This window comes from Bos indicus, chromosome 21 (genome assembly GCF_029378745.1).
Source record: "Bos indicus isolate NIAB-ARS_2022 breed Sahiwal x Tharparkar chromosome 21, NIAB-ARS_B.indTharparkar_mat_pri_1.0, whole genome shotgun sequence".
Lineage (NCBI taxonomy): Eukaryota > Metazoa > Chordata > Mammalia > Artiodactyla > Bovidae > Bos > Bos indicus.
This window is the reverse complement of record NC_091780.1, coordinates 30355979-30376719: the sequence shown is the minus strand read 5'-3', so window position 1 is coordinate 30376719 and position 20741 is coordinate 30355979. Positions and strand designations below refer to the sequence as shown.

Here is a 20741-nt window from a genome sequence, read left to right as displayed (position 1 = left end):
AACACTTAATGAATCTTAGAGAGATTCATTTAGAGCTGCTAACACTTCCACGAATGTAATTGTGTTGCTGCTATATCCTACCTACATCTTAAACAGTGACCCATCCCCATGCCTACCTCAGTCCTTACTTGGCTCTTAGGAAATATTCCACACCAATCCAGAGTCAACAGAAATACTATGCTTGCTAAAGAGGATAAATCATTTGCCATTTTCCCAAGAGTTGTCATACTCACAAGAACAATCAATAAAATTCATAAAGCTCTCAGATTTCCTAGCAGAATAATCTCAGTTAGAGGAATAAAATGTCACCCTGTAGCTTGATCACAGGCACCAGGCAGTTGCTAGGGAGAAACAAACAGTACCTGGCATGTGAGGGTGACTCCCACCAGTAAACTGGTGACACGGTCATGCCTGATAAAAAAAAAATGCACCTCTGTCTCCAACAAGAAGGGGTTGGCGAATTACAGTCCACTACTTTGTGAATAATGTTTTATTGGAACCAGCCCTGTCCACTCTCTGTTGTACAATCTGTGGTCATTTTTGCATGTGGCTGAGTCAAGCAGTTAAAATAGAACCTGTAAGATCCACGGAACCAAGCATATTTACTATCTGGACCTTCACAGAAAGTTTGCTAAGTATAAATAATGGAAAATATTATCTTGGTGAGCATCTAATTAATTTTGCAAGTAATGGGGGTGAGTTTAAATCCCATGCCACTGATGAGAATCCCCCATTTCTTTTTCACTTGGATGGGCTCTGCTCAAGCGCTAGGTCTGTGCCGACTGCTGCTGCTTTAGAGCCAGAACTGCAGGCCTAATCCCAACCCCAGCTCAGCCCCTCTGATAAGAGGTGACATGCTGTGTTACCTCTCTGAGTCCACCTGAGCATCTGTAAGACTTGGGGAAGTAAGCTCATAGAAGGTGCCAGGCCCTGAAGATGGAGGATTAAGACAGTGGCGTCTGTGATGTCAGACACTCACTGTCCCTACACCAGCTTGCACATGGCTCTGACTGGGGTGTGATTTTTGGGTTGGTATGGCTTGACAATAAGAAAATGATTTGACCTAATGTATATGGTTCCAATTAGGAGATTGCTGTCTTCCTTCTCTCCATGTACCAGGGCCTCGGCCAGGAGAGCCACTTCTTTGGTCACTTCCACCTGGAGGACAAAGCAGAAGATAAGAGCATGTTACTCTCCTGACAGTCAGACAGAGGCTGAGGCTTTGCTTCGTGTCATAGGAGGTGCACCTGGGGCTCGGCCGACTGTCTGAATCAAGTCTGTTTTCTCCTTGAGCACCTGCCTACCAGGCGGCCATCACCTCCCAAACATGGGGGCTTTTGCAAGGCAGGTAGTATCTCAAATTTCCTCTTTGTAACCAGTACTTATATTTCAGAGAGTATCCTTTTCCCATCACAGACCTGTTTTCAACCTTAATAGTAAGTACCCCATCAATACATTGAATCTTGCATATTTTTAATTATTATAACACATATATAACATGAAATCCCATTTTAACTATTTAAGAGTGCATTTCAGTGACATTAAATATATTCTACATTATTATGCACACATCATCACCACCATCATCTCCGGAACTTTTTCATGTTCTCCAGTGGAACCTCTGCCCCATTAAACGTGAACTCCCTTTCCGTCCCCCCAGCCCTGGGAAACCATTGCTCTACGTTGTTTCTAAGTTTGACAGTTCCAGGATCCTCTTAACAAGTCACGTAACATTTGTCCCCTGTTGACTGGTTTATTTTGCTCAGCATGGGGTCTTCCAAGGTGCATGTGTATTGTTGCAAATGTTGGGATTTCTTTTCATTTTAAGGCTCATCTTAGTTGAGGATGCTGTCACAAAATGCCACAGATTGGATGGCTCAAACAAGGGACATGGATTTCTCATAGTTCTGGAGGCTGGCAAGTCTGAGATCAAGGTGCTGGCAGATCTGGCATCTGGTGAGAGCCCATATTCTGGCTGCAGATGCCACCTTCTCCCTGGGTCCTCCTGTGGCAAGGACACAAATAGCAACATGGGGGCTCCATCCTCACAATCTCATCTAAACCCAGTTACCTCCCGCTGGTTCCACCTCCTAATACCATCACGTTGGGGGGTTAGGGCTTTGGGACATGAATTTTGGGAGGATATACCATGCGGCCACAACAAGGCTGAATAACATTCCACTGTATGGATAGACCACACCTCGTGGAGCCATCATCCGTAGCTGCACACTTGGTTGGTTCCACCTTTGGGCCGCTGTGTATGACTCAGCTTACACCATTTCTACACTTACACCAGGCCCTGTGCTGAGACCGAGACTGGCTCTCACCAGTGCTGTGATGAAGACTCATGCCACACCTCCTCCTCTGTGCCCTGTCCTCTGCACAGACAGAAATTAAAGGGTGGACCTCAAAAGAACTTTTCACCACATTCAAGTATAAACATTGGTGCAGCAAGAGGTTAATGTGCTTGTCCCCTTGAAGACTTCTTTCTTTTATTAAAAAACTATCATTTATTTATTTTTGGCTGTGCTGGGTCTTTGCTATTGGATGTGGGCTTTCTCTAGTTGCGGCGAGTGGGGGCTACTCTCTAGTCGTGGTGCATAGGTTTCTCCTGGTGGTGTCTTCTTTTGTTGCAGAGCATGGTCTCTAGGGCAAGTAGGCTTTAGTAGTTGCAGCATGGCCTTAGAATCTTCCTGGGCCAAGGACTGAACCCATGTCCCCTGCATTGGCAGGCAGATTCTTAACCACTGGACCACCAAGGAAATCCAAGACTTATTTCTTAAATCTAATGCCCCCACCACACAGAGGCCCCACATTCAAGCACTGTGATGACACAGGAGGAAGCCAGGCCAATGGGGACATGGGCTCCCAGCCATTTGGCCATCCTCACCCCTGCCCCCTCATGCCAGTCCTCCAGAGAGCACTGCTGGGTCCCACGACCCACCCTTCATGGCCAAGGCACCCCTGGCCTGTCCTAACCCTGTGAGGACCAGGGAGGCCATGTCCAGGCTCTGCATCTTGCCCCTGGACAGAACTTCTCTGAGGGTCTTGCCTACTGTCCTGGGGACAGGGGCATGTCAAGCTCTTTCAACTGTGGCTTTGTCTTGGGAGAGGCAGTGCAATCCAGGGATGGGGCTTGGGCCTGGAATCAGCCTCTCTCAGTGCCAAAATAGCTCCATCACCACTCCTGTGAGGCCTCAGGTATACTGTTTCAGTTTCCTCATTGGTGGATCAGAATCATAACAGTACCTCTTAACTGGTCTAAAGTCTGAAGGAGTTAGTGCATGAAACACACTGGCCCACAGGGCATGCTCAGTAAGTGCGAGCTATTATCCAACCTGTGATGATGAGGACCACACTCGCCTGCCCAAGTCTCCACTGAGGAGCAGAACTGCTGCCTCTGGAAGTACTGAAGAGCTAGCTTGGATGGCAGAAGGGGTGTGTGCTGCCCTCAGCCAGTCCTGCTGGACATACCAGAAAGCTTGCTAACTGATTACATGTAGGCGTGCACCCAGACAGGTAGGTGCCTGCTCCCGAGAGCAACAGAGGCACCAAGTGCCCCTCTCCCGCCCCCTATCACTCTCAGACACAGGCAGGGTGACCAACACCCTCTTTCCTGGCTGTACCTTAGTCCCTGAGTCCAGAAAGGCCTGAAAATGCACAGTAGGACCCTGGGGAGAACCCGGGAGGGGATTCAAGGTGACCATCCAAGCCCATCCCTGGGCTCTGTCCTCTCCCTGCAAAATATAGGGCTTTGGCCAGAATATTCTGTTTCTGGCCAATCACTGCTCATGTTCCAAGGACTAGGCCCCTGGCTAGGCATTTTCCTAAACCATGTTGGGGGACATGCTCTTTATCCTTGATAGGTATTTTTAAAAAATAATTGGTATGCTAATTTAAAAAATGTTATACATTTTAACATATGATTTATTTATTTTTAATGAAGTATATATTTGATTTACAATATTGTGTTAGTTTCAGGTATACAGCAAAGTGATTCAGATATATATACATATATTCTTTTTCAGAATTTTTTTCCTTTATAGGTTATTACAAGATATTGAGTACAGTTCCCTGTGCTACACAGTAGGTCCTTGTTATCTATTGAGTAGGTATTTGCATGATTCCTCTCTGTGTGTGAGGTGATGGAGGTTTGAGAAGGGAGAGCTAGGCAGCGCTGTTGAGATGTACCCTGGTCTTTCCCTTGGGATGAGAGCTGTCTCCTGCCCTTGACCTTCTCCTCCATAGGCAGACAGACTGGACCGACAGCTCTCCTGCTGGGAGCCTCTCAAGGGTCACTTGGAAGTCCAGAGCACAGAGGTGCTTCCCCTGCCCTTCTCTCTGGGTCCCTGCAGCCTGGCCTAGCCCCTCACACCCCTGGCTCCCTCCTTCCCTCCCTCCCAGGCCCCTGACTCCACACAGTCACAGTCCCGAGAGGGTGTTCTGCATGCCCACAGGTGCTCTGGACTGCCTGCCACATATGGGGTGTCTCCTGTGTGGCTCCCCTCAGTGTCCTGCTGACCCCCGATCAACCCTAGCCGTGCTCGGCCCCAGCAGTGCTGCCTGAACCCCTGCAACAGCATAAACTCTGTCACACTACAGACACAGGAACCCCAACCAGAGAAGACAGAAGCAACTGCCACAGAAGAGGGCCTCTTGACACACCGATTTCTCAGGCTCTCCCTTGCACATGCACACACACACAGCACTGTGGGTGTCACATGTGGAGGCTGGGGGCCTGGCTCATTCCATGCTTTGGGAAATATGGCTAAAACTGCACTCTCCTCCCATTTTATTACATATTAGGCTTTCGTTTCTAATTAAATCAGCAAGTTGATGTCAAGTTTAAATGATAAGTTCCTAAGGTTTATACAACCAATTAAAACAAAGGATGGCCCAGCTTCCTAGAAAGCACTCCAAGCATTTGTCCCTTTGCTTGGGTAAGTTAGTTTCATTACATACGAGAATGTGGGCCAGTTTTGGATTTCACCCTGAGAACGCCCAAGGTTTCGAACCAACAAATGCACAACACCAAGAGTGAACCTCAATGGACATTATGGACTTTGGGTGATAAGGATGTGCCAGTGTCAGTTCATCGATTGTAACACACGTATTGCCTTGGTGTGGGATGCTGACAGAGGTGGAGGCCATGTGTGTGGGGACAGGAGTTACATGGTAACAGTCCACACCTTCTGCTCAGCTTTGCTGTATACTTAAAACTGCTCTGAAAATTATCTATTAAAGGGTTTTATTTTTCATATTGAAAGCACTGATGCAGTTGGACTTGATCTTGGTGTATCAAGTGAGGAATGGATTCAATTTTAGCATTTTTACTGTCTATCCAACTGTTTCAACACAACTTAAGAGCAAAACCCATCAGTGGGGAAGCCCTTCTAATCTCAGATGCTTTCATTGCTATATGGTATGTTTGCATATGCAATTGGGTCTATTTCTGTATTTTTCTGTTTAAATTATGCCTTGGCTATTGTTTAGTCACTATGTCATGTCCAACTCTTTTGTGGTCCCAAGGACTATAGCCCAACAGGCACCTCTGTTCATGGGATTTCCCAGGCAAGTTACTGGAGTGGGTTGCCATTACATTCTCCGGGGATCTTCTCAACTCAGGGATAGAACCCGTATCTCCTGCATAGGTAGGTGGGTTCTTTACCACTGAGCCACCAGGGAACCCCATATTTATGCCTAGATATCCAAAAAAGGTATCTTTTCTCCCAATATGTGTGTTAACTGGTTATCATATTTCTAAACAAAACTATTGAGTTCTGGTTGTTAAATTTATATCCTGCTCTTCTACTAAATTCTTACTTAGTGTTTATAGAAATTTATCCGTTGGTTATTTATTCCCCCTTATTTTTCATTTTGCTAGATATACAATCACATCTTATGCAAACAGAGATTATCTTGCTCTGAATTTTCAGGTTTTAACCCTCTTTCTTCTCTTGCTCTCTTTCTCTTGCTCTAACTTCTCTTTCTTCTCTTGTTCAGTCAGTTCTCTGACTGAACTAATTCAATATACTATTAACTATTCATAGAGGATGGGCATTTTTGCTTTTCTCCTAACTTTAGTAGAACTGCCACACTGAGTAAGATGCTGGCTACTGACTTTTGGGCTATACACATATTCGTACATACGTTTAGCAAGTACCCATATACCTTATTGAGTAGCTTTATTATGGATGGATGTTGATTTTCACATAATTTTTTTTCTTAATATCTATTAATATAATGAATTCTATCAATTAACTTCTAATATTAAGCTTTACTCATACTTCTAGAATAAATAAATCTTTAATCATTTGTTGGTATTTCATTTCCTATGTGCGTTTTTCTTCAGTTCACTAGTTTTTATTTAAAACTCCTATTTTCATATTAATGCATTAACTTGATATATGGCTTTTATTTTTATGTGCAATCTTTTGTGTAAATTTGACAGTTTTATGGTTAACATCCTATACACAGAGCAAAACCATAGGCTTATCTTCTTTCTCAATTCTCTTGCAATGGCCTAAGTAGTACTGGACTCACCTGGCATTTAAATGTTAGGTAGATATTCCCTGTGAATATTCCCTGTGAATCAATCTATTCCTGATGCTTCTTCTGAAGGAAACCCTTTACAACTTTCCCTATTTATTTTTTCCTGTGGAAATTACTGTTTAGACTTTCTGTAGGATTCAATTGTGTTAGACTGTATTTTACTACAGATTTAACCATTTCATCTTGGCTTTCCAATTTATTTGAAAGGAGCTGGACAATGAAAAACATTCTTCCCGTGGGTGTAAATTCTCTCTATAGCTAAACGAGGAAAATAACTACGATTTGTCAAGGGCCCAGGATGACACGGGGTATACTGAGGACTTTATAGGTGGGTTAACTCTCATTCAGACAACAACTCCACAAGGCAAGTGGCTCTGTTCCATCTTACTGAAGATCAGAGAGCTCAGTAGCAGAGTTATGACTCCCACAAAGACCCACTTAGACCTAAGGTCACTGTTCACCAACCCTTTATAATGGTATGGGGCCTTCAGACATTCCGAGGTCCAAATGTCCAGCACCTTTAAAACACAGCACATGCATCAGTGTTTGATCAGAAGTAAACTATTCCCTTAGTAGACACTCAGTCATACATTTTAATGATTTTTCTCCTAGGATGGAAAGATGGAAAAAAGTCTCTCCTAAAACTTATATTTTTGCTAATAGTACTAAGTGGAGGATCTACTGAGGTTTTCTATTGTGTACATGGAAATGACACATTAATAGGTTAAGTCTCTAAAAATCTTCAACAGTTCTTAGTACGGGAACAGATGTATAGGTCTCATCACACTAAGGCTCATGAACCCCAAAGAGTTACAGACTGTTCTTCCCATGCTGCTTCCTACCTTGGACTCACATTAAGAGAAGACGATTAGAGAATCCACAAGGAATAATAATCACTCATTTTGAAGATAATACTTAAACATGGAAGTAAAGTTTTAAGGCCACACGACATGGCATTATTTATGCTCACTTTTAGAGGACAGTAATGTCCGTGGAACTGTGGAGGGTGCCCACATCAGGAATGATCACCTTCTAAGGGCGCTTGGATGTCAGAACATTATTTGCATCCTTGAAAATCTCCAGCAGAGCTTCCCTGCACAATTCAAGCCTTCAGCATTGGAATGCTTGCAAGATTCCCTTGCTTTAAAGGATTTATGCTTTTACTCTCCAGGCTCACAAATCTAGCTGTTACACAGGCATAAAATGTATGTCTGAACCAGACCAATGTGCCATCAACAAGGGTTTAAAAAGATCTAAACAACTCATTAATCGGATTTATACTTCCCCTGTTGATTTTAATCATTTTATCCAGGTCTTCTGGGAAAAGGTATATCTGCTAACAAGTTAAAAGAGTCTTAAAAAAAAAAAAGCCTAAAGGGTCAGGCTCCTTCCATGGTCTCACTGACATGAAAGGAATACTTCAAGTATGTGTGTGGGTCCTGGGCTGCCACTGCTGACCTACGTGCCTCCTCGTCTCTCTCTGTGAGGGTTGTCCCGAAGGTCAGGGTTCCTATTTTTTTGCACTAACCTCACCACAAGTTGGAATATACCAGATGTTAAATAAATCTGCTGAGTGAACAAATAAAAATACTAAATCCAAGTTCCTACTCCATCTGATGGGTGTACATGAAAATAACCATTATTCAACTTAGACTGGTATAAATGCTATAATATGATTTATAAAAAAAATTAGGATACTAGAAAGAGTCAGTTCCTTCTGCCTGGCAGAATGAAAAGGCCAAATGTAGGATGAGTTTTTGAGGATTTAGGAAGGCTGAATAGAAGACATTCCAAGCTGGATGGACACTATGAGCACAGGCCAAAAGGCAAAAACACATCTGTATGTCTCTGGGTCCAGAGATACCAGAAGCAGGAGAACTATGGGCATGGTGACTACAGGTGAAGGTCAGGGTCAGACCTGTGGGCTGTCAAGGTGAAAAGCTAGATTCTAACATGAGGCCAGTAGGAAACCACTGGGAGTTTCTGAGTAGAGAATGGACATGTACTGTGCTAGGCAAACAAAGACACAAAGATTTGGTAACAGTGAAAAATAGATCAAGAGTGTAGAAAGAAATAGGAAAGTACTCATTCATTTTCTTAGATGTTGCCTACTCCATACCTACTCACCTACCACTGGTAAAGTCTTGGTTTATCAGGTTGCAGTGGAGAACCTTTGACTTTTAGAGACTGACAATATTCCTAGTACTGGGTAATGAATCCAAATGGTTCAGAGTTGGTCATTGAAATCTCCCCTCCTTGAACTCAGATTCACCAATCCGGATGCAGCTGCACTGAATGATTCAGGTCTATGTGATAGAGACAGGAGTCAACCGTGTTGAGTTTATGGGAAAGCCGTTGCTTCCCTGATAGAAGCGGTCAGGCTTAACTGACATAGTCCTTTCCCACTGGCTTTCTTACTTCTTTCTGCCTTAGGCAAGGAAATACCATCTCCAAGTATATCTGCCATCTTCGGTCTTTGAGAAAGCCAGAGGATGACCCAACATGCAGGTTGGTGGAGTAACACGTCCAATCCTGATGGTAACACTGAACTTTGCCCAGGCCCTAGACTTCACCCCTCTGGACTTCCCATCATTCTTCTCTAATAAATACCTACCAGTTCTAGCCAAGTAAGTCAAATGCTTTGTGATTTATAGCTGACCTTAGATTCCTAGTTGCTACATAAAGGGAGAATAATTCAGATGTCAAAATTAGAAAAGAAAGAACAGAAAAGAGAAAAAGTCATGGGCTAATGACTGTGTGGATCACAATAAACTGTGGAAAATTCTGAAAGAGATGGGAATACCAGACCACCTGACCTGCCTCTTGAGAAATCTGTATGCAGGTCAGGAAGCAACAGTTAGAACTGGACATGGAACAACAGACTGGTTCCAAATAGGAAAAGGAGTACATCAAGGCTGTATATTGTCACCCTGCTTATTTAACTTATATGCAGAGTACATCATGAGCACGCTGGACTGGAAGAAACACAAGCTGGAATCAAAATTGCCAGGAGAAATATCAGTAACCTCAGATATGCAGATGACACCACCCTTACAGCAGAAAGTGAAGAGGAACTAAAAAGCCTCTTGATGAAAGTGAAAGTGGAAAGTGAAAAAGTTGGCTTAAAGCTCAACATTCAGAAAATGAAGATCATGGCATTCGGTCCCATCACTTCATGGGAAATAGATGGGGAAACAGTGGAAACAGTGTCAGACTTGATTTTTCTGGGCTCCAAAATCACTGCAGATGGTGACTGCAGCCATGAAATTAAAAGACGCTTACTCCTTGGAAGGAAAGTTATGTCCAATCTAGATACCATATTCAAAAGCAGAGACATTACTTTGCCAAGAAAGGTCCGTCTAGTCAAGGCTATGGTTTTTCCTGTGGTCATGTATGGATGTGAGAGTTGGACTGTGAAGAAGGCTGAGCGCCGAAGAATTGATGCTTTTGACCTGTGGTGTTGGAGAAGACTCTTGAGAGTCCCTTGGACTGCAAGGAGATCCAACCAGTCCATTCTGAAGGAGATCAGCCCTGGGATTTCTTTGGAAGGAATGATGCTAAAGCTGAAACTCCAGTACTTTGGCCACCTCATGCGAAGAGCTGACTCATTGGAAAAGACTCTGATGCTGGGAGGGATTGGGGGCAGGAGGAGAAGGGGACAACAGAGGATGAGATGGCTGGATGGCATCACTGACTCAATGGACGTGAGTTTGAGTGAACTCCGGGAGTTGGTGATGGACAGGGAGGCCTGGGTGCTGCGATTCATGGGGTCGCAAAGAGTTGGACACGACTGAGCGACTGAACTGAACTGAACTGAATTTCATTTATAAACATGGATGAAAACCTTAAAAGATGGGTAAGTGAATCCAACTGTAGAAAAAGACAGAGAAAGACAAAGGACTCTGGAACCCTAGCCCCAATAGGATAATGGAGATAAGGGCACAGGGAGATTCAGAAGGCAGGAAGGCAGTCCTGGGGACTCGTGGAATTGCCATCCCTGAAATGCTTACCCCAGACTCATGAGAGAGGAGAAAAATTTCCCTCCTACTAAATTCCCTATTATTTCTTCTCTCTGTTACTAACAGCCAAACATGATCCTAATGTGAGTATGCTATATTAACACTTTCCAGAAGAAAAACCATATGATCATCTCAAAAGATGCCAAAAAGCTCACATCATTCATTATACAACTCAAAATAAACCAGGAATAGAAGAAAACTTCCTTTACTTATTAAAGGGTGTTCCAAACTTATAACAATTATCCTACCTAATAATACAAACTTTAGAAGCAGTGCCATCCAAATTTAGAACAAGCCCATGACCAAGTCTTAGAACAAAGAAGAACATTTTAAATGGCTGGAACAAGACCAACATAAAAAAAATCAATACCTTTTTTACATACCAACATTAGCCAATTAATCATTTTTATAAAAAACAAAAGATCCACTTCATTAAAAGTTTCTATAATTAACTAGGGTTCACACATCAAACATGAAATAAACTCTCTGTTTGGACAGAAAACAATATTTAAGGCGAGAAAGAAAACTAAAAGGATGGGAAGACTATTTTTAAGATTCTAATTCATACCATAACTTCAATACCACCAGAACAGACCTGTTACGGAATATGACAGTTTCTAAAACAAAGAAGAATAAAGAAGCAAGAAATTCCAAAGCACTTTTGATAAAGATCAAAGTGGATTCAGAAGTCTGTTCTACCACACATCAAACATAAAAGTACTGTGATTAAAGTAGTGTGGAAAGGGGCAGACAGAGAGACCAGGGAGAGGATGGAAAATGTGTGTGTTTATGTGTGTATAAAATAGAATGAGAGAGAAAGAGAGAGGAGAATAAGAAGGAGGAAGGGGTGGGGAGGGGGAGGAAGAGAGGAAGAAGAACAGGAAGCAGAGGAAGAAGGGAGAGAGAGGGAAAAGGAGGAGGAGAGGGAAGGAGGAGAGGAGAGGTGAGATGGGGGAGGGAGGAAGGGAGAGAGAGCTCTCCATGCTACCCACACTGCGCTGACTGACATATGGCAAAAAGTAAAACTGTACTGTGTTAAAGCACCAGAGTTTGGGGGACGATTGTTGTAGCATTTAGCCTGTCCTGACTCATACAGAAAGCCTTCTTAAAATACAAAAAGCAAAAGCCATCATAGAAAAATTTGATGAAATGAATAATAGCGAAAGTGCCAAATCAATAAATAAACTGAATGACAAAACAAATCCTGTAAAAACTTCAAAGTTAGAACAGGAGAAAATTTCGGAAAATATATAATGAACAAGGAACTGACATTCAGAATAGAAAATGAACATATCCAAATAATTAAAGATTCACAGAACAAGAAAAAATTTGGCAAATCATATGAATGTGAAGTTTATAGGAAGCCCACATGACAAATCAATATATGGAAAGGTAATTAACCTTAGTAACAATGAAGGGAATACAAATTTAACTATAAGATACCCATTAACCATGCCCACCCAACCCCTACCCCACAGATTGGCTCCTCAAAAACTTAAGTTTGGAGGGTCTTGAAGATGGCATGGGAAGTGGAGTGCATCTCTCTCCATGGATGCATCAGGAATACATCTTCAGATGTAGAAGATCTCACAGAGCACCAGCTAAGAGTTGGCAGGAGTCCCTGACCACTGGAAAGGAATATATAGAGCCATGCAAAACTCAGTAGGATGAAGGAAGGAAGGGAAAAAGAGGAGGAGAGTGAGCGGAGCTGGATCTGTACCTGGGGACTGAGGGAGCTGAAATCTCCATGTCAGGGCAATCAGTTGGGACAGAGGGAAAGCACTTGAAGCTGTCAGAGAGTGAAACAGCTGATCTGTGATACTCTGAATAGAGTGAGAACCACACAGACAATCCATGCCGTGGCCCTACGTACCTTGGACAGTGACACAAGTCACTGCTGGCAGCAGGAGTGTAGGGAATGGAGAGCAATTCCAGGGCGAGAACTGCTGTTGACTATGGGGTGATGGCCTGAGGTGATGGGAGAGAGGAAACTGTGGCGGGGAATGCCTTTGGAGGGAAGCCTGGCAGCTATACAGGCAGGGCATGACTGCTGAGTCACGTTCAGGGGATAGAGCCATCACTGCAGGCTTTCTCTTCCCACTTGTTGGCGCCAACAGCTGACCAACAGAGAAAGACCAACAGAGAGGGTGGCCCTTTGAATGCCTGCTGCACCAAGCAACAGAGAAGGACCAGCCAGGGAGGCCCTTTGAATGCCAGCTACCAGAGACTAGTTTTCTAAAAGCACCATATCTTCTACACCTGTGGCTGCTGGCTTCATGGTGCACCTGGTGCCTTTGGGGTCTCTGATCAAAGCAGCCATGCCACCTCTATGCTCGGCCCTCACTGGGGCAGTTACCAGAGGCTGGGGAAAATCCCTAATGGTGCGATATCTCCCACACCCATGGCTATCAGCTTCCCTGCAAATTTGGCACTAACAGGGGCTCTGTGATTCAAGCAGCCACACCACCTCCATGCCCGTTGCTCACTGGGGCAGTCCCAAATCCTCCAGGACAGCCTCAAGAGCAGACTCCCATGGATGACCCACATGCAGAGGTGGGGATAAAACCACAACTGAGCCCCAGGGGCGGAGTGGCTAAGGAAGAGGACCAAAAACCTTTCCACCAGCTGTAAACGCTGTAGATTAAATCCACATGATCAATTAGGTAGACTCTGATTCTAAGGAATATATAAAAGGACAATGAGTGTTCCCACAAAAGAAAATGCCCTAGCTCTGGAAGCTGTGAAACTGGAGGCAAGAACACTTAGGAGCAGGGCCAGAATAGGTTCAGCTGTCACCACAGTAGGTCCAGAGAGACCAGCCCCCCACCCCCACCCAGTACTGGAGGGTCTCCTAGGGAAGCAGAGGTGGGCCATGGTTCACAGAGGGGGAAAAGATGCTGACAGCTGAGACTCAAGGAAAACATTTATTACTATTCTTATATTTTGATTTTTCTGTAGTTGGTTTAGGATTTTTTTCTTTTTCTTTTTTTTCTCTGTAGCTGTGGTTTGTTATTTTTATCATTATTATCTCTGTTTAGGCTTTTGAGAACTTTTTAAAAAATCACACTTTTAATTGCCTTTACTTCTACTTTGGGTTTCTGCAGTTCTGTGATTTTGTTTGTTTGTTTTTGTTTTGTTTTGCTCTTTTCTTGTTATAGTTATCATTTAATATATATTTATATACATTATTTAACTTTACTTTTCTATTCTTTTCTTTCTTTTTTTCCACTATGTTTGTTAGTTTGATTTGTTTTCTTTGCTTTATTCCTTAGTTGACACTCTGCTTTGGTCTTGGTTTTGGTTTGGTTTTGTTTTTAATTGATTGATAACAATTCTGGTTTCCTTTGCTCACTGGGCCACTCTCTCGGTATGTCATTCACTTCAGACTGTGTTGGTTTTGGTTGTTTGTGTGTATGTGTTTGTGTGTGTATGTTCATGTTTCTATATTCTGTATTTCTGATTTTGCATTCACCATTTATCTGGGGTTCATTTTTTTTTCTATTTTTTCTGTTTTGTTTTGTTTGTTTAAATCCCCTTTATTGCCATAACAATCAGCTTTTTAGGGGTTTCTTGACCAGAGATTGGGCCTGAACCTCTGGGTTGGGAATGCTGAGTCCAGGGCACTAGACTGCCAGAAAACTCCTGACCCTAGGGAGTATTAATTAGTGAGAACTCGCATGAAGGCCTCTGCCTATATTCAAGACTTGGCACCACCTAACTGCTGACAGCACCCAGCACTGGAAGCCTCACCCAAACAACAAGCAAGGTAAGATCACAAACCTAATCATTAGCAGATAGGCATTCCACAGACACCCCAAATCATACCACCTCACACAGCTCTATCAGAGGGAAATACCTACCTTCTCCCACCAGAACACAGGCACAAATCCCTCATGACACAAAGCCTACACAAGACATTGAAGAAACCTTACCTGACGAGGCCAGAGACCAAAAGCAAAAGGAACTATGATCCTATAGTCCAGGGAAAGGAAACCTCAAACACAGTAAGTTAGATAAAGTGAAAAGACAGAGAACTATTGTACAAATGAAGAAACAAGGTAAAAACCCCTAAGACTAAACAAATGAAGAGGTAATAGGCAAACTACCTGAAAAAAATTCAGAATAATGATAGTAAAGATGATCCAAAATCTCAAAAGTAGAATGGAGAAAATGCAAGAATCATTTAACACATTTAAAAAGATCTAGAAGAAATAAAGAATAAACAAACAGTGACAAAAATACAATTATTGAAATTAAAAATATTCTAGAGGAAATCAATGGCAGGATACCTGAGGCAAAACAGATAAATGAGTTAGAAGATAATATGGTAGAAATTACTGTTGAAGAGCAGAATAAAGAAAAAAAGAATGAAAAGAATTGACGATAGTCTCAGAGACCTCTGGGACAATATTAAATGTACCAACATTTAAATGGTAGGGGTCCCAGAAGAAGAAGAGAAAAAGAAAGGGTCTGAGAAAATTTTTGAAGAAATTATAGTTGACATTTTCCCTAACATGGGAAAGGAAATAGGAGAAACATCCAAGGAGAAACACCCTGAGACACATTAATCAACCAACAAAAATTAAATGCAAAGAAAAAATATTAAAAGAGGCAAGGGAAAAGCAACATGTAACATACAAAGGAAACCCCATACAGTTAACAGCTGATCTTTCAGCAGAAACTCTGCAGGCCAGAAAGGAATGGCAGGATATATTTGAAGTAATGAAAGGGAAAAATCTACAACCAAGATTACCCAGCAAGGAGCTCATTCAAAATTGATAGAGAAATAAAAAGTTTTATAGACAAGCAAAAGTTAAGAGTATTTAGCACCACCAAAGCAACTTTACAACAAATGCTAAACAGATTTCTATAGGCAGGAAACACAAGAGAAGGAAAAGACCTACAAAAGCAAATGCAGAACAGTTAAGAAAATGTCAGTAGGAATGTATATATAATAATTACTTTAAATGTAAATGGATTAAACACTTCAACCAAAAGACTCAGAGTTACTGAATGGATACAAAAACAAGCCTATATATATGCTGTCTACAAGAGCCCCACTTCAGACCTAGAGACACATACAGATTGAAAGTAAGATGATGGGAAAAGATTCTCTATGCAAATGGAAATCAAAAGGAAGCCAGAGCAGCAATTCTCATATTAGACAAAATAGACCTTAAAGAATATTACATGAGATAAAGAAGAACGCTACATAATGATCAAGGGATCAATTCAAGAAGACATGAAAATTGTGAATATTTATGCACCCAACATAGAAGCACCTCAATACATAAGGCAAACACTAACAGACATAAAAGGGGAAATAGACAGTAACACAATAATAGTAGGGGACTTTAACACCCTACTTACACCAATGCACAGATCATTAAAACAGAAAATTTATAAGCAAACATAGCCTTAAATGACACATTAGACCAGATGAACCCAACTGATATCTTCAAGACATCCCATCCAAATACCAAAGAATATACTTCCCAAGCACCCCACTCCAGTACTTTTGCTTGGAAAATCCCATGGATGGAGAAGCCTGGTGGGCTGCAGTCCATGGGGTCGCTAGAGTCGGACACGACTGAGCGACTTCACTTTCACTTTTCACTTTCATGCATTGGAGAAGGAAATGGCAACCCACTCCAGTTCTTGCCTGGAGAATCCCAGGGACGGGGAAGCCTGATGGGCTGCCGTCTATGGGGTCGCACAGAGTTGGACACGACTGAAGCGACTTAGCAGCAGTAGCAGCAGCATACTTCCCAAGTATACACAGAACATTGTCCAGGATAGATCACATCTTGGGTCACAAATCAAACCTTGGTAAATTTAAGAAAGTTGAAATCCTATAAAGCATCTTTTCTGGCCACAACACTATCAGACTAAATATAAATTATAAAAAAACTGTAAAAAATACATACACATGGAGATTAAACATTATTTTTTTAATTTTTTTTATTATTATTTTTTTTACTTTACAATATTGTATTGGTTTTGCCATACATCAACATGCATCTGCCACGGGTGTACAGTGTTCCCCATCCTGAACCCCCCTCCCACCTCCCTCCCCATACCATCCCTCTGGGTCATCCTAGTGCACCAGCCCCAAGCTTCCTGTATCCTTCATTGAACCTGGACTGGCGATTCATTTCTTGTATGATATTATACATGTTTTACTGCCATTCTCCCAAATCATCCCCCTGCCCCACGCAGTCCAAAAGACTGTTCTATACATCTGTGTCTCTTTTGCTGTCTCGCATACAGGGTTGTCGTTACCATCTTTCTAAATTCCATATATATGCGTTAGTATACTGTATTGGTATTTTTCTTTCTGGCTTACTTCACTCTGTATAATAGGCTCCAGTTTCATCCACCTCATTAGAACTGATTCAAATGTATTCTTCTTAATGGCTGAGTAATACTCCATTGTGTATATGTACCACAGCTTTCTTATCCATTCATCTGCTGATGGACATCTAGGTTGCTTCCATGTCCTGGCTATTATAAACAGTGCTGTGATGAACATTGGGGTACACGTGTCTCTTTCAATTCTGGTTTTCTCGTTGTGTATGCCCAGCAGTGGGATTGCTGGGTTGTATGGCAGTTCTATTTCCAGTTTTTTAAGAAACCTCCACACTGTTCTCCATAGTGGCTGCACTAGTTTGCATTCCCACCAACAGTGTAAGAGGGTTCCCTTTTCTCCACACCCTCTCCAGCATTTATTATTTGTAGACTTTTGGATCGCAGCCATTCTGACTGGCGTAAAATGGTACCTCATTGTGGTTTTGATTTGCATTTCTCTGATAATGAGTGATGTTGAGCATCTTTTCATGGGTTTGTTAGCCATCTGTATGTCTTCTTTGGAGAAATGTCTATTAATTCTTTGGCCCATTTATTGATTGGGTCGTTTATTTTTCTGGAATTGAGCTGCAGGAGTTGCTTGTATATTTTTGAGATTAGTTGTTTGTCAGTTGCTTCATTTGCTATTATTTTTCTCCCATTCTGAAGGCTGTCTTTTCACCTTGCTTATACATCATGAGAAATGCTGGACTGGAAGAAACATAAACTGGAATCAAGATTGCCGGGAGAAATATCAATAACCTCAGATATGCAGATGAAACCACCCTTATGGCAGAAAGTGAAGAGGAACTCAAAAGCCTCTTGATGAAAGTGAAATAAGAGAGTGAAAACGTTGGCTTAAAGCTCAACGTTCAGAAAACGAAGATCATGGCATCCGGTCCCATCACTTCATGGGAAATAGATGGGCAAACAGTGGAAACAGTGTCAGACTTTATTTTTTGGGGCTCCAAAATCACTGCAGATGGTGACTGCAGCCATGAAATTAAAAGACGCTTACTCCTTGGAAGGAAAGTTATGACCAACCAACTAGATAGCATGTTCAAAAGCAGAGACATTACTTTGCCAACAAAGGTCCATCTAGTCAAGGCTATGGTTTTTCCTGTGGTCATGTATGGATGTGAGAGTTGGACTGTGAAGAAGGCTGAGCGCCGAAGAATTGATGCTTTTGACCTGTGGTGTTGGAGAAGACTCTTGAGAGTCCCTTGGACTGCAAGGAGATCCAACCAGTCCATTCTGAAGGAGATCAGCCCTGGGATTTCTTTGGAAGGAATGATGCTAAAGCTGAAACTCCAGTACTTTGGCCACCTCATGCGAAGAGTTGACTCATTGGCAAAGACTCTGATGCTGGGAGGAATTGGGGGCAGGAGGAGAAGGGGACGACAGAGGATGAGATGGCTGGATGGCATCACTGACTCGATGGATGTGAGTTTGAGTGAACTCCGGGAGTTGGTGATGGACAGGGAGGCCTGGCGTGCTGTGATTCATGGGGTAGCGAAAAGTCGAACACGACTGAGCGGCTGATCTGATCTGATCTGATCTGATAGCTTCTTTTGTTGTGCAGAAGCTTTTAATTTTAATTAGATCCCATTTGTTTATTTTTTCTTTTATTTCCAATATTCTGGGAGGTGGGTCATAGAGGATCCTGCTGTGATGTATGTCGGAGAGTGTTTTGCCTATATTCTCCTTTAGGAGTTTTATAGTTCCTGGTCTTATGTTTAGATCTTTAATCCATTTTGAGTTTATTTTTGTGTATGGTGTTAGAAAGTGTTCTAGTTTCATTCTTTTACAGGTGGTTGACCAGTTTTCCCAGCACCACTTGTTAAAGAGATTGTCTTTTCTCCATTGTATATTCTTGCCTCCTTTGTCAAAGATAAGGTGTTCATAGGTGCACGGGTTTATCTCTGGGCTTTCTATTTTGTTCCATTGATCTATATTTCTGTCTTTGTGCCAGTACCATACTGTCTTGATGACTGTGGCTTTGTAGTAGAGCCTGAAGTCAGGCAGGTTGATTCCTCCAGTTCCATTCTTCTTTCTCAAGATAGCTTTGGCTATTCGAGGTGTTTTGTATTTCCATACAAATTGTGAAATTATTTGTTCTAGCTCTGAAAAATACTGTTGGTAGCTTGATAGGGATTGCACTGAATCTATAGATTGCTTTGGGTAGTATACTCATTTTCACCATATTGATTCTTCCAATCCATGAACATGGTATATTTCTCCATCTATTAGTGTCCTCTTTGATTTCTTTCACCAGTGTTTTATAGTTTTCTATATATAGGTCTTTAGTTTCTTTAGGTAGATATATTCCTAAGTATTTTATTCTTTTCATTGCAATGGTGAATGGAATTGTTTCCTTAATTTCTCTATTTTCTCATTATTAGTGTATAGGAATGCAAGGGATTTCTGTGTGTTGATTTTATATCCTGCAACTTTACTATATTCATTGATTAGCTCTAGTAATTTTCTGGTGGAGTCTTTAGGGTTTTCTATGTAGAGGATCATGTCATCTGCAAACAGTGAGAGTTTTACTTCTTCTTTTCCAATTTGGATTCCTTTTACTTCCTTTTCTGCTCTGATTGCTGTGGCCAAAACTTCCAAAACTATGTTGAATAGTAGTGGTGAGAGTGGGCACCCTTGTCTTGTTCCTGACTTTAGGGGAAATGCTTTCAATTTTTCACCATTGAGGATAATGTTTGCTGTGGGTTTGTCATATATAGCTTTTATTATGTTGAGGTATGTTCCTTCTATTTCTGCTTTCTGGAGAGTTTTTATCATAAATGGATGATGAATTTTATCAAAGGCTTTCTCTGCATCTATTGAGATAATCATATGGCTTTTATTTTTCAATTTGTTTATGTGGTGTATTACATTGATTTATTTGTGGATATTGAAGAATCCTTGCATCCCTGGGATAAAGCCCACTTGGTCATGGTGTATGATCTTTTTAATGTGTTGTTGGATTCTGATTGCTAGAATTTTGTTAAGGATTTTTGCATCTATGTTCATCAGTGATATTGGCCTGTAGTTTTCTTTTTTTGTGGCATCTTTGTCAGGTTTTGATATTAGGGTGATGGTGGCCTCATAGAATGAGTTTGAAAGTTTACCTTCCTCTGAAATTTTCTGGAAGAGTTTGAGTAGGATAGGTGTCAGCTCTTCTCTAAATTTTTGGGAGGATTCAGCTGTGAAGCCGTCTGGACCTAGGCTTTTATTTGCTGGAAGATTTCTGATCACAGTTTCAATTTCCATGCTTGTGATGGGTCTGTTAAGATTTTCTATTTCTTCCTGGTTCAGTTTTGGAAAGTTGTACTTTTCTAAGAATTTGTCCATTTCTTCCACATTGTCCATTTTATTGGCATATAATTGCTGATAGTAGTCTCTTATGATCCTTTGTATTTCTGTGTTGTCTGTTGTGATCTCTCCATTTTCATTTCTAATTTTATTGATTTGATTTTTCTCCCTTTGTTTCTTGATAAGTCTGGCTAATGGTTTGTCAATTTTATTTATCCTTTCAAAGAACCAGCTTTTGGCTTTGCTGATTTTTGCTATGGTCTCTTTTGTTTCTTTTGCATTTATTTCTGGCCTAATTTTTAAGATTTCTTTCCTTCTACTAACCCTGGGGTTCTTCATTTCTTCCTTTTCTAGTTGCTTTAGGTGTAGAGTTAGGTTATTTATTTGACTCTCTTCTTATTTCTTGAGGTATGCCTGTATTGCTATGAACTTTCCCCTTAGCACTGCTTTTACAGTGTCCCATAGGTTTGGGGTTGTTGTGTTTTCATTTTCATTTGTTTCTATGCATATTTTGAT

The 20741-nt window shown here is 41.7% G+C and overlaps 1 protein-coding gene across 3 annotated transcripts in view; it reads right to left on the bottom strand.

Annotated features, from left to right (window-relative positions):
* Positions 1–20741, bottom strand: part of OTUD7A (OTU deubiquitinase 7A) — a 388133-nt gene that overhangs the window by 152206 nt on the left and 215186 nt on the right. For 2 of the 3 annotated variants that reach the window (XM_070775293.1, XM_070775294.1), the window contains exon 3: positions 1064–1158. The gene's annotated coding sequence lies outside the window, so the exon portion shown is untranslated. Of the gene's footprint in view, positions 1–116; positions 264–1063; positions 1159–20741 lie in introns of those variants that run through there. The other variant, XM_070775295.1, reaches the window with a different exon arrangement.